Source organism: Carassius carassius, chromosome 15 (assembly GCF_963082965.1).
Source record: "Carassius carassius chromosome 15, fCarCar2.1, whole genome shotgun sequence".
Lineage (NCBI taxonomy): Eukaryota > Metazoa > Chordata > Actinopteri > Cypriniformes > Cyprinidae > Carassius > Carassius carassius.
Genome location: NC_081769.1, coordinates 20,869,412 through 20,883,991, shown reverse-complemented (window position 1 = coordinate 20,883,991; position 14,580 = coordinate 20,869,412). Strand labels below are relative to the sequence as shown.

Here is a 14,580-nt window from a genome sequence, read left to right as displayed (position 1 = left end):
TTTAGGCTCTTTCATTGTTTGCTTTTTATATATATATATTTTTTTTTAAAAACACTTATTAATACAGATCTGGGGAGAGATTTTTTTTTTGTAATATCCATTGTTTTTGTCTGGTAATCCACAGAGATGTAGGCGGTGTGAAATAATGTGGCATTTACTCAAAGCAACTGGAACAGACATCTGCTGTTTTAAAGTTAGGTTTTTTGACACTACTGTATTAAAGTTTGGGATCAGTAAGATTCTTTTAATGAAATTAATACTTTTATTCAGCAAGGATGCAGTAAATTGATCAACAGTGTTATAATTATAAAAATATATATATTTCAAATACATTTTGTTCTTTGAACTTTCTATTTATCAAAGAATCCCAAAAATATTTCTTACAGTTTCCACTGACAATAATAAGAAATGTTTCTTGAGCACCAGATCTGCATATTAGAATGATTTATGAAGATCACATAACACTGTATGACAATTTAGCTTTGCAATTATAGGAACATTTTACATTTTAAAAATGTATTCAAATATAAAGTTATTTTAAATTGGAATACTATTTCACAGTTTTTTTTTTTTTTACTAGTTTTTACTGTATTTTTGTTCAAATGCAGCCTTTGTGAGAATAAGAGTTTCAAAAACTAGTTATATCTTACCGACCCCAGTCTTTTGAATGTTAATGTATGTTTCACCAGTTTAAAATATGATCACTCTTTCAGAATAGAAGACAAAGTCTGTGAAGTAACGTGACCTGCAATTCTGGCAAGATTGGCAGCAAAATCTTTCCTTTTTAACATACAAACACGGGTATCTTCACTTTTACAAAACGATATATTTAAAAAATAATACATTAATAATAAAAAGTGTACACTGATTTATAGTGATAGATAAAAAAATCATAATCCAACCCACTCAATAAACGGGTGTGGGGATAAGAGTATAAGAAAATACAATGTCAAGATCTGTGACAATATCAGAAATAGGCTGAAAACTGCCATGTGACGTCTTTACTGTAGCGCATTAACACATTGGTCTCCCATGCAGGTGGTCTTGTTATGTAAGTCCCTTATGACAGGTATATGACCTGTTGTTGACAGAATGAAAGGTTATCTAATACATTTGTTGTGTTTGTGGTTTTAACCTCTAACCTCTGCAAAAATCAAGGTGATACTGCAGATTTACGGACCAAGTGAGTTAACTGTATTTTATGCAATAGTTTAAATAAACAGCAAATTAGTTTAAGTGCATCATCCCCAAAGATTGAATTACTAGAAATCCAAGCGTGTTTATGTCTCAGTTCTAAGTTTAAGCACTGCAGGCCGCAAAGACTGTCCCCTTTTGAAAGGGTGCCACCTAGACCAAAAAAAACTGTAGTTTATTGGTTTGGACATAGTCATATGCAATTTTTTTACTTGAATGGGTCAATATCTTTGTGTTAACGTCACGGCTGATACCACAGTTGTTAAAATAACAAGATACAGACAGTTTGGTATCAAACGTGCAGGTGTGTGTGAGCGTGCGTCCATCTGGCAGGGCGAGGGGAGGGTAGGGTCAGCGTGTGTGAGAGAGAGGAGACAGCTCGACATTCCATCTGACAGCAATGAACTTTTCAAACCGTCGGGATTGTCAGGGTGGAGCGGGGAGGGGAACAAGTGTCCGTGTGTGTACGTGTGTGTTTGAGAACGAAAGCGTCTCCGGCCTGCTCAGCCATCATCACCTGTTCATGTCTGCTGAAGGTCAGTTGCGTAAACTGGGTCGAAACTCCACCTTATCAAATGATATAAAAGGGGGAGGGGTGATAGTGTGTGTCTGTGTCACATATAAAAATATAACACCGCTCTATAATAATCTTATTAGTGATGCTTGTCCTGCTTTGTATCTGGCTGCTTATGCTATTGACAGGAATCAAAACTCAGATCATGCTGCTTCATATTTTTCTGAAAAAAAGAAAAAATTTAAACTAGAATTCTTATGTAACTGTATAAATGCACTACCTGCCACGTTTGTACCATTTTAAAAACCTCCCCCCAAGGTTTCTATAGATATCACTAGATATCGATATCGTGAATTCTTATGGCCACAATAACCATGATATGAAAAATCTAATATCGTGACAGACCTATATATATATATATACACGATACACACACACACACACACACACACACACAGTACACAATACATACATATTATGTAGACAAAAACTTTTATTTTGTATGCAATTAATCGCGGTTAATCGTTTGACAGCACTAATTTATACATACATATATATATATATATATATATATATATATATATATATATATATATATATATATATAAATTTTTGATTAATTGTGTATTCTTGGCATTATATATGGAGAGTTTTGGTCCAAAATGCAATAAATCCATTTAGATTATTTTGAGTACAAATGTTTTCTTTTACCAAGAAAGTGGCAAGATGAAAACCACTATTTTCTGTTTCAAACTTTCAATCAATCAATCCATGATACTTTTTCCCCCTCAAAATGCAATAAATCCATTGAATCAATATGAATGTTATTTTTCATATTGAAACTGATGAAAATAAACAACATAGTAAGTTGATCCACATATGGCAGCCTCTGCACTTGGTCAGTACTAATTATATTATATCATAATCAATACTTACAGGTGCTGGTCATATAATTAGAATATCATCAAAAATTTCACTAATTCCATTCAGAAAGTAAAACTTGTATATTACATTAATTCATTACACACAGACTGATATATTTCAAATGTTTATTTCTTTTAATTTTGGTGATTATAACTGACCACTAAGGAAAATCCCAAATTCAGTATCTCAGAAAATTAGAATATTACTTAAGACAAATACAAAAAAAAAAGATTTTTAGAAATCTTGGCCTACTGAAAAGTATGAACATGAAAAGTATGAGCATGAACAGCACTCAATACTTTGCCTGAATTACTGCAGCAATGCGGCATGGCATGGAGTCGATCAGTCTGTGGCACTGCTCAGGGGTTATGAGAGCCCAGGTTGCTCTGATAGTGACCTTCTGCTCTTCTGCATTCTTGGGTCTGGCATATCGCATCTTCCTCTTCACAATACCCCATAGATTTTCTGTGGGGTTAAGGTCAGGCGAGTTTAATGGCCAATTAAGAACAGGGATACCATGGTCCTTAAACTAGGTACTGGTAGCTTTGGCACTCTGTGCAGGTGCCAAGTCCTGTTGGAAAATGAAATCTGCATCTCCATAAAGTTGGTCAACAGCAGGAAGTATGAAGTGCTCTAAAACTTCCTGGTATACGGCTGCGTTAACCTTGGACCTCAGAAATCACAGTAGACCAACACCATCAGATGACATGGCACTGCAAACCATCACTGACTGTGGAAACTTTACACTGTACCTCAAGCAACGTGGATTGTGTTCCTCTCCTCTCGTCCTCCAGTCTCTGGGACACTGATTTTCAAAGGAAATGCAAAATGTACTTTCATCACATTTCAACATAACTTTGGACCACTCAGCAGCATTCCAGTCCTTTTTTGTCTTTAGACGCTTCTGACACTATCTGTTGTTCAAGAGTGGCTTGACACAAGGAATGTGACAGCTGAAACCCATGTTTTGCATACGTCTGTGCATAGTGGTTCTTGAAGCACTGACTCCAGCTGCCGTCCACTCTTTGTAAATCTCCGCCACATTTTTGAATGGGTTTTGTTTCACAATCCTGTTCCAGGGTGCGGTTATCCCTATTGCTTGTACACTTTTTTCTACCACATCTTTGCCTTCCCTTCACCTCTCTATTAATGTGCTTGGATACAGAGCTCTGTGAACAGCCAGCCTCTTTTGCAATGACCTTTTGTGTCTTGCCCTCCTTGTGCAAGGTGTCAATGGTCATCTTTTGGACAACTGTCAAGTCAGCAGTCTTCCCCATGATTGTGTAGCCTACAGAACTAGACTGAGAGATCATTTAAAGGCCTTTGCAGGTGTTTTGAGTTAATTATCTGATTAGAGTGTGGCACCAGGTGTCTTCAATATTGAACCTTTTCACAATATTCTAATTTTCTGAGATACTGAATTTGGGATTTCCCTTAGTTGTAAGTTATAATCATCAAAATTAAAAGAAATAAACATTTGAAATATATCAGTCTGTGGGTAATGAATTAATATAATATACAAGTTTCAAAATTTGAATGGAATTAGTGAAATAAATCAACTTTTGATGATATTCTAATTATATGACCAGCACCTGTATATATAGGCACTGGACTAAAAATACATCTATCAGTCATCACTTCCATAATTAATTCAGTGGGTCATCTTGTTAATGCTATAAATTAATTACAGCAATAAAATACAGTTTCATCATGAACAAAAACATGAACAATATCACATTAGACCACAGAAATTCCAAAATTGCTGTACGTTTCCCTTACATTCTACTTCCAAAAGTGCATTCTTCTTTGCCATGTTACATTCATTTAGTTGACTAGTGCTATGTGCTGCTGCATTAACAAAAACATAAATGGCATTAATAAAAATACTAACACTGACAAGCTATGCAATATCGCGATACGGTTCTGTGTATTAATTGTTGCTCCATCTAAAAGCACATGATGGAGATTTACCCGTACTATTAATCACAGAACCGGCTTTCTTGACGAGATGCGGATGACAATCTCATTCGATTAATTGTGCAGCCCTTGTTTGTTGATCAAAAAGTACAAATTAGATTAGGAAAACTAAGATGCAGAGTGATTTCAAAGCGCTGCCAATTACTGTCTACAGTGTGTGGAATGGTGCTCTGTGATTGGTTGAGCGGATATATCGCATTCTGCAAACAAGGGAGACTGGCGTTTGTCGTGTTTTGGAAAAAGAGGGAGAAAACATTACCTAATAACTCTGCGAATATCGCATTTTGAGTAAAATTTAAAATTGACTTTTCAATATCTACCAGAAAAATACTGATTTTTAAATTACAAAAATAATGATTAAATGACAAAATACTGATTTTTAAAAACAAACTACATTCCATGTGGAAGGAGCTTGAACATCAGAAGTGTTATGGTGGGTGTGGTCATGAGAGATAGGCCACTCCCATAACAGTTGAATCAACGGGCCTGTGACTTCAGCAGACTCTGCCCCTTTCCCACTCTTGCACAGTACCTTAGGAAGACGACCCTGAATACAAGACCTGAATTAAAAAAACAAGTTACGCTTTCACGTGCACCAACAAAAGTAGCAACAGCATATTAAACATATCAAACAAGCAAACCACGTTAATGTTCACAAAGAAGGACTTCAAGAATGTGCATATACCTTATTATTTGTGCTCTGAATCCCATTATTTTAGTAAAGCCATCAAAAGAAAATGCTCTCATGGGCCTCCATTACACTCCCTACACACACAAATAAATAAGAGGCAAATTCTGGTGACCTGCCCTCAGAGGTGTTGATGTGCTGGTGGGCAAAAAGCCATGCCACAACTCAAATAAGGAACATGTGGGCAACATATGAGCAGACACTGATGGAATCTGCAGACTTTTTTTTGCATTTTCTGTGAAAAATGAATTTAAAAGGTAAATGTATTTTTATTAATGGTGGAAAATCTGCTATAATTTACTGCCCATTTATTCTTAAATAAATACATTTGAATACATTTTTCAGAATGTAAAATGAATGAAGCCTCAGAGTAATATGAGAGACAGAAGAGACCGTAGTTAATTTTATATGCAGTCAAGTAATCTAGTTGATGGCTCAATTGGATAGAAAAACCTTCATTTAAACACCTTAATTGATCAGATGTGTGTTGCTCAAAAGCATAGTTAGCTAACTATGGTCGTTAGTTCCACTGAACTGCATTTGACGAAACTTGCGCCAAAAGTTGCTTTTGAGAAATGCATCCCAGACTGATCTTGATCTGAATGAAATTTTGATTTAAAGGATGTAGGGAAATCCAACAGTTGGGTTCCTGAAGTAAAAAAATTCATTCATTTTCACCACTGTGATTTTTTTTTTTAACAGTAACTTAACTGTTTTGATCTCCGAGGTTGTTTCTCAATGGGCTTTTTAAATACTTGAAACCAAAGCTGTAAAAGCATTAATGAATTCTGAAGTGGAAGGAAAAAAAAGACAGACACCAGTACCTCCTCCATGATCTCTGAATGGCAACGGCCTCCTGGTTTTTGCTATGGATGCTTTCTCTGTTGTTTTCTATCTCTGTCAACTTTTTTTTTTCTTGTTCTGACCATCCATCTCTCTTTATCTCTTTCCATCCCCATACATTTCTGTTTCTCTCTGCCAGTCTATTTATTCCCCTCATTCCTTGATCTGTTATCGTTATCTCTGTGCATCTCTCTTTCCGCCCATCTCTCTTTTTGTCGTGTGACAGAGGTGCGGTTGGAGATGTTAGATGGCTCATCATTAGGTTAATTTGAGGTTTTTAGAGTTCTGACTATTGGTTGGTACAATAATTCCAGGTCAATATCTGAGTTCACCAGGGCAGCATTTGTGAAAGACACTTGATAAATATCCCTCCATGTTTTGAGCACCTAGCAGAAAAAAAGAAAAAAAGAAAGAGTAGACGGATAGATTGTGGGCAGAATAACACTGATAAAGGACAGAAGGTTAGAGTGACGGACTACGCAAACAAGTTTAACGGCAATTAAATTAACGTATGTTAAAGTGTTTAAGCAGACCCTGGAAAAGAGAGAACATATTCTAAGCTGCGTATGTGTGTATTCATGCATCCTCAGAGCTGACAGACTCTAAATGTCAAGCTATTGAGCAGCTGAACGTTGCCCAATTAACAGAAAAGGAGGGAGGATTCTCTCATTCCTTCTCTCTCTCTATCATCTCATCTATTTCCATTATTGACAGCAAGAAATTGATGCTCATATTCCTCAGCAAAGTAGGAAGGTATAGATGAGCTGCTTCTGAGCAAACACACAGAATTAAACAACAGGTATTATATTCATGCAAACATTCAGTGTCAGCTCTGCAGATCAGCCTCGCCACATCAGTCAGCACTGGATTGTGGGTAAGAGAATATTTGCACCCCACCATTTATCTAATCTCTTTCTCTTCAAGGAAGAGCGTGTGGGTCTTACTTTGCGGTATACTTGCGTAGTTGTTTGTGCCTCATGAGGAGCTTCTTGCATTCTCTGAAGATCCGTCGGACCTTGTAGCCCTTGTAAAGAGCCTGGATGGACAAAGCAGCGATGTCCTGGATGGCGGTGATGGACAGAGCTCCATGCTCCAATAGAAACTGGGTTAGTTCCTGATGCTCTCCCAGCAGGGCATTGTTTAGAGGAGTGAACCTAAAAACAATGATTATAGTCAGAACTTGAATATATGTTTTGATGCTAAGGTCCCCAAATATTAGATTATAATTTATATATAAAATGTTTCATTCAACAATTGTAAGATTTTTTTTGTTTTTGAAAGAAGTCTCTTATAATCACTAAGACTGCATTTGCTAGAAGTAAAATATTACTACAGTTGTGAAATAACAGTTTTCTATTTTAATGTATTTTAAAGTGTAATTTATTCCTGTGATGGCAAAGCTGAACTTATTAGCAGCCATTATTTCCATTTTCAGTCTCACATGAACCTTCAGAAATAATTCTAATGGGCTGATTTGGTGTTCAAGAAACATTCATCATTATTATCAATGTTGAAAACAGTCAAGCTGCTTAAAGGGGTCATATGATGTGATTACAAGTTTTCTTTTTTGGAGTGTAACAAGCTCTTGGTGCATAAAGAAGATCTGTAAAGTTAAACCCAAAAGAGAGATTCTTTATAAAAGTTAAGACTCGTCTACGCCCCCCTAAAATGCCTAGTTTAAACACAGCCCCACATGTCTTACGTCATGATGTGGGAAGATTTGCATAACGACACCCAAATGTTCATGCAAAGAAAGAAGGCGTAACTTTTATTCTCGCTGTTCTTGCCAGCGCTGTGTTGTGGAGATGCTGTTTCGTTGTGAAAGCGAAAGTACTTTGTTTGGCCTTCCAAAAGAGGACACAACTAGAAATCATTGGTTAAGTTGTATTTACAACACTGTTCAGGAACAGTTCAACCCAAATTTTCAGATGTGTGCAGCACATTTTATGGAGAACTGTTTCCTGATCCTGGGAGAGAAGACTACAATGCCGGCTGTTCTGATTCACAGACTGTATGTTTACATATGTAAAGGATTTGCAACTGATGAGCGCCTCCCTGCCCTGCACATTTTGTATGTTTCTCTTATGGCTTCAGACGTTTGTTGTATTCGGTTGCAAGTGCCCTGTGAAGGGGACATCACAAGTTATTCCACCATGATTCCAGTCCAAACCGAACAAATATGTTCCATTCAAAGTGCACTGAAGTGTGCTAGACGTGAATTTAAATTGTATTTATTTACAGAGGTATATGATGTCACACTTGTCCATGTAGATGTTGCGCAGCACAAATTCATGAATGAATGTTCTGAAGTGAGGTAAACTTCAACATATTTCCTCTGCTCAGGGAGTAGGGAGCAATGAACATTGTCTAGGGACCATGTCAATGGGAACACAGTTCATGCACGGAGTTCACTTCTAACTAGCTGATTATCTTATGCAGAGCCTCGGGGCACGAGGACTGGTAGCGCTTTTTGTTTTTCATTTCTCTGATCATCACATATGCATATGCATGGTTTTATGTTTACGTGGCAATGCAACGTGTAAAAATACAGTATAAGTCATTATAATTCATAATTATGTCCCCACTGGATGCAACAAACATTTGTAATGGGTTTTATTGTTTTTGTCTTGTAGCGTCCGTTTTCTGACTGAGACATGCATCTGAGACATGCATCACAGTAATATGGCAATGGGCATAACATTTCCATCACACACTTGAGGCATTCTTCCAATCACAAAGCACTGGATAGCTGGCCAATCAGAGCACACCTCGCTTTTCAGACCGATGAGCTTTGTAAGAAACAATGTATTTCAGAAAGGTGGGGCATAGAGGAGCTTGTATCAAAATCCTTGTTTTGTGCTTCTAATTCGAGACCGGCATTTTGTTTAGCTGTCTCTGCTGCACACTTCTGCATTCCTCACTAATCACTGGATAATGCACAAAGCATATATCCTACGTCATTAGCCAAGAACGGCTTTCGCCTACAACAGTTTAGTGGAAGTGAGAGACAAGTGATTGTAACATTTTAAATATGGATATTTTTCTTTCAAAAACACATCGATTTGTTACAGGAGATCTTTATTCACCTAACCCAAAAGGCACAAAAGGAAAGAAAAGGATGTGACATGTGGCCAAGTATGTGTCCCATTCTTGGAATTTGTGCTCTGCATTTAACCCATCCAAGCTATTCAGTGGACCCATGCCCTGAGAGTGCAGCCGCATGAGGCGCAAAACAAACACACACACACACACACACACACGCACGCATGCACGCACACACACACACACACACACACACACACAAAAGAGCACATAAAGTCAGTGACCAAACAGTCAACTCTAGTTATGGCCGCATGGAGGTACATACATAGGATATGACTTGTTAATTGCTTGATTGAACAGAAAATGCAATTATCACTGATCTGAGCTAAATCTAACCAGTTTAGGCAAGGAATGAATAATTGTGTTCAAAATGATTGTCTGTGTGATTGTGTAACTCTCTCACACACCTGTCCCTCCATATTTGTCAGTAATGTTTATGTCAAGTCCTTTTTCAATTCCAGCATAATTTTGATGACATCATCACTACCCTTCCCCGCAGCCCACATGAATGCTTTTCGTCTCTTCAGATTGATCTTATCTCGCAAAGGGTGGTGTTAGGAACGCTGCGACTGTGTTCTTAACAGAGACAGAATATAATAAATATACAAAACCCCTAGAATAACAAATTAACAAACAAACAATCTATATATCTATCCATAGGCACATCCGAAAAAAACTAGAATATCATGATAAAGTAAAAAAATTAAAATAAAATAAATAAAATTTAACCTATTTCAAAAAGTTTAACTTTCATATATTCTATATTCATTACATGTTAAGTAAAACATTTTAAAAGTTTTTTTTTTTTTTTTTAATTTTGATGAGTTGAGCTTACAGCTCATGAAAAAAAAATCCAAAATCTAAAAATATTTGAATATTTCCTAAGATCAATATAAAAATAAAAAAGGATTTGCAAAAGTTCTTTAAAGTATGTTAATTTGTGCACTCAATACTTGGTCAGGGCTGCTTCAGCACAAACTCCAGCATCAGTGAGGTGTGGCATGGAAGCGATCAGCCTGTGAAAAAGTAAATCAGCATGTCCATAAAACTTGTCTGCAGATGAAAACAAAGTTCTCCAAAATCTACTGGTAAATGGCTGCATTGACTTTGAACTTGATAAAACTAAACAAAATAAATTTTAAATTTAATTCAAGCACTTTCACTAACTTTGTTTTAAGTATTTTCCAGGCTTTGAATCCATGTGTCTGATATTAGAGTACTTTCAAGAAACGTGGGAACCCTGTATTCAGAGTTAAACGACTCTGATTAAGCTGATTGGCTTATGCTGCATTTGCAGCCAATGAGCTTACTGCCTTGCATTTATATGGCTGGCTAGCATTCAAATGAGATTCCTGCAGCGCACTTTCAGAGTTTCTCTAAAACTCTCCACCTTCCCCAGCTCCAACTGTATAGATCTGCTACAGGTTATTTTATATGCTATTTGTGCAGCAGCAATATGTCTTAAATACTCATGGGAACGTACCACTGTATGCATTAGCAGCAGCAATTTCATTTCCTTGCCTGCAGCAGCAGCAAAAATCTACTACAGCAATAACCAACAGCAGCAGCAGGGGCAGGGGCTCAAGTGGAAAAAATGTCACTTCTCATTTTTATTTAAATGTTGTTGTTTTTTTTCTAAACAAAACATTAAATATAGTATATCAGGGGTGTTGATATTGACAAAAAATATATATCTCAATATCTCAACAAGAATTAGACCATATTTTGCTGAGTGTGTTATTGTGCTGATATCTTAAGGACTACCGTGGACAGCTGACTACTAAAGTTTTTGATATTCTTCATATTTTGTGTGGTTATCGGTTCAAAGCAGTGATAGAAGTTAATCTTTTCCAATAAGTTTAAATAGATTTTTACCTTTTATGGGCATTTTTAGCTTTATAAAGCCATTTTTTCTAAAAGTGTGCACAATCTTTTCAGTCAAATTCTTAAATTTAATCATTCAATTAGAATAAGTGATTTGGGCTTTTACCATGCAAATTAAATCAGTTTTGACAAAATTAATCTTTGCAATGCAAAGAAAACACAGAAGCTGCATTAAAAGTGGCATTTTAATGCATTTACACACTGTTTATGCACCTGCATTCATTTATACTGTTTTGATATTTGAAACATAAAACGTTGAATACTGAGATTTGAAAAAAAAAAAATGTAATGAGATGTTTTAAATGTAAAAAAATGTAAACCGCCAGTAGGTGGCAGCAAGTCGCGGTTAATAAGTGAGTAATTGCGACCGAATCAAATTATTTAAATGTTTGATCCATTTATGGCGCGTTTCCACCGAGTGGTACGGTACGGGTCGGTAAGGGTCGGGTCTGTTAACCATGATTTGGCTAGCGTTTCCACTGCCAACAGTACCCTTACTTGATAGGCGTGGTGTATTCCAGAAAGTAGTGATAACGTCACTTGATAGGCGTGGTGTATGACGCCTCGTGTGTTGTGTCTTTCCCCTTGCGGCACGCGCAAATGACGATTCTCTGTCAACCAATCAACGTTCTGCAGTGAGTCTAGCTCCACCCTTTACTACCGTTCCACTGTGCTAGGTACCCCAACGGAAGGGTACCCAAAAAGTGGTACGGTACGGTTCGGCTTTTTGGTACCATTCTCAACTTTTGGCAGTGGAAACGCAAATAAAAGGGTACCGACCCGACCCGTACCGTACCGTACCACTCGGTGGAAATGCGCCATTAGAAACAAAACGGCATCATGTTGCTCAGAGGAGCAAATTGGAATTATATTTGTTGCCGAAATAGAGCAAAACAATAGTCTAAAGTCAATATTGTGTCTAAAGCGAGTGTCTTAAATTCTTGTTTATTGAACTGCTGTAAAAATTCAATATCATATTTGTAATTATGCTGCTGTTTTGTGGGGAAAAAACATCAGTCTTCGCGTTATACTGATGAACTATATGAAATTACATAAATATATACATTTCTGCCCCATATCTTGAATTGTGATCATTCTAAATGCCTTTTAATAAACTGAATCATGCAGTGAAAAAATATATAGTGGTCTAACGTAGACTTCTAGCTCAGACTTCCTATTGCCTTAACTTCAACTTTTTGTTAGCTCTCATGAGTCAAGGATCTTAGCAAGACAAATTAGCAATGTCAAATTACAATGAGACATTTTCCTTTTTATTCTTTAGATAATTTACTGTAAATTCGAAGCACATGTAGCTTAGTCTCACCTCCAAACAAACACAACCGAGGGAGGTATCTGCGGAAGGCAAAAGGGCCAACAAGTGCTAAGCATCTCTCGGGGAACTCCTTCAAGACTGTTGGAAGACCATTTCAGGTGACTACCTCTTGAAGCTCAGCAAGAGAATGCCAAGAGTGTGCAAAGCAGTAATCAAAGCAAAAGGTGGCTACTTTGAAGAACCTAGAATATGACATATTTTCAGTTGTTTCACACCTTTTTGTTATGTATATAATTCCATATATAATTCCATATGTGTTAATTCATAGTTTTGATGCCTTCAATGTGAATCTACAATTTTCATAGTCATGAAAATAAAGAAAACTCTTTGAATGAGAAGGTGTGTCCAAACTTTTGGTCTGTACTGTATATATATACACTTTGTCGGCAGCCATATCACTTCGCCCATTGGCCTCTGACCATCATGGCCTCCTAACAATCCCCATATCCACTGATTGGCTTCATCACTCTGTCTCCTCTCCACCAGTAAGCTGGTGTGTGGTGGGCGTTCTGGCGCAATATGGCTGCCGTCGCATCATCCAGGTGGATGCTGCACACTGGTGGTGGATGAGGAGATACCCCCTGTCTATGTAAAAGCGCTTTGAGTGCCTAGAAAAGCGCTATATAAATGTAATGAATTATTATTATTATTTTTATTATAATATATATATATCTGAATAAACAAATAAACAAAGATTTGTTTGTGTATAAATAAATAAATCAACTACAAAATAATCCCAATCACCTGGTTTATTCATATTTGTATGTATATAAATTAATCAATACATCAAAAAATCAATGAATGACTAAAAACATTAAAAATCACATCTATGTTTATTTGGATAAATTAATGAATCAATGAACAAATAATTCAACCGACTTTCTGTCACAATTTCTTTCTAAAGCTCTAATGGAGCCCAATTTAAAAAAAAACAAATGAAAAGCAAAACATTCAGAAATACAGGACATTATTTTACACATTTAAAAAGATGTCTTCTGTCTTACAGCATAGTTGCTCTGAGCTCCACAGTGCAGATGGGTCGCTGTGATTTTGCCAACTACGTCATGTTCCTGGATCAACATCTTTTGATGATCCTGGATCAACATTTTTGTCCAAAAATATAGACTTTGCCCCTAAATCCCTGCCCCTAAACCTAACCCTACCCATAATTTATTCCTAAAATCAGTGGGATATGATAGCTGATTAACAAGGGTGTAGAAGCCCCTAACCCTGATTGTAAGCCTAAAACGGATATTTTCTGAAAAGTTACATCTCGATTCTGATTGGTTGATTAGAATGTTGTTCCAGGATCAACAAGGATGTTGATACTGGAACATGTTGTGCTTGGAGAAATCACGTTCACCAGTGCAGAGGTGTTGCTCCGTGACTGTCTGACGTGATCATCCCAGACTTGTTCCTCTCCAACAGAAGGTGTACAATCTTTGCACGACCTACACAGTCACATACAAACCAGTGTTAGCACCTGTTAGCAAATTATTTCAATTAAAAATAATTCCTTTAAGCAGTCAAATTCCGCATATGTGTATGAGAATAAGCGTGTGTACCCAGCAGTGCTGCCCAGTGCAGTGGCGTCTTAAACAGGTTGTCCTAGGCTGTCACACTGCAGCCCTCGTATGATGTCAGCACTTCAACCACTGCCTCATTCCCATCAGCCACTGCAAAGTGGAGAGGGTTGTGTCCCTTATAATCCTGCCACTTCAGCAGGGACTCGGTTGGAGCAGCTTCCTACAAGATACTGATGTTGCTGTAATTGTATTATTTGTATGTGTGAGGAGAATAAGTGAGTGTGGACTCACCAGGATATAGCGTACTGTATGTGTAGCATTGGAGTATTTGTTGTGTGCCGCCAAGTGTAAAGGGATCATGCCCTCACTCTCTGGGATCCCAATGTCTGAATCGTGCTTGATCAGCAGCTTAACATGCTCGGGGTGATTGTAGAAGGAGCTCCAATGCAGCGCTGTCTGCTGCAGAACAAACAACATTCAATTTCAAAGATTACATTTCCAGTTTTACTGTTTACTCATGTTACACTGTGGCTACAAAGCTGCTTCATGGCCTTCAAGGAAATTTGGGCTTTAAATGATCACAGCGAGTGGGCTG

The 14,580-nt window shown here is 37.2% G+C and overlaps 2 long non-coding RNA genes across 3 annotated transcripts; both read right to left on the bottom strand.

Annotated features, from left to right (window-relative positions):
• Positions 1 to 4,656: 4,656 nt before the first annotated feature.
• Positions 4,657 to 6,418, bottom strand: LOC132158502 (uncharacterized). Its single transcript, XR_009437694.1, has 3 exons — positions 6,122 to 6,418; positions 5,295 to 5,374; positions 4,657 to 5,169 (listed from the first exon to the last, which is right to left on the bottom strand). It is a non-coding gene; the product is annotated as an uncharacterized LOC132158502 (long non-coding RNA).
• Positions 6,419 to 9,415: 2,997 nt separating this feature from the next.
• Positions 9,416 to 13,980, bottom strand: LOC132158500 (uncharacterized). Of its 2 annotated transcripts, none has more exons than XR_009437692.1 (3): positions 13,823 to 13,980; positions 10,189 to 10,258; positions 9,416 to 9,818 (listed from the first exon to the last, which is right to left on the bottom strand). It is a non-coding gene; the product is annotated as an uncharacterized LOC132158500 (long non-coding RNA). The 2 variants fall into 2 exon arrangements; XR_009437691.1 differs by having other exon boundaries at positions 10,196 to 10,258.
• Between the last annotated feature and the right edge of the window lie 600 nt (positions 13,981 to 14,580).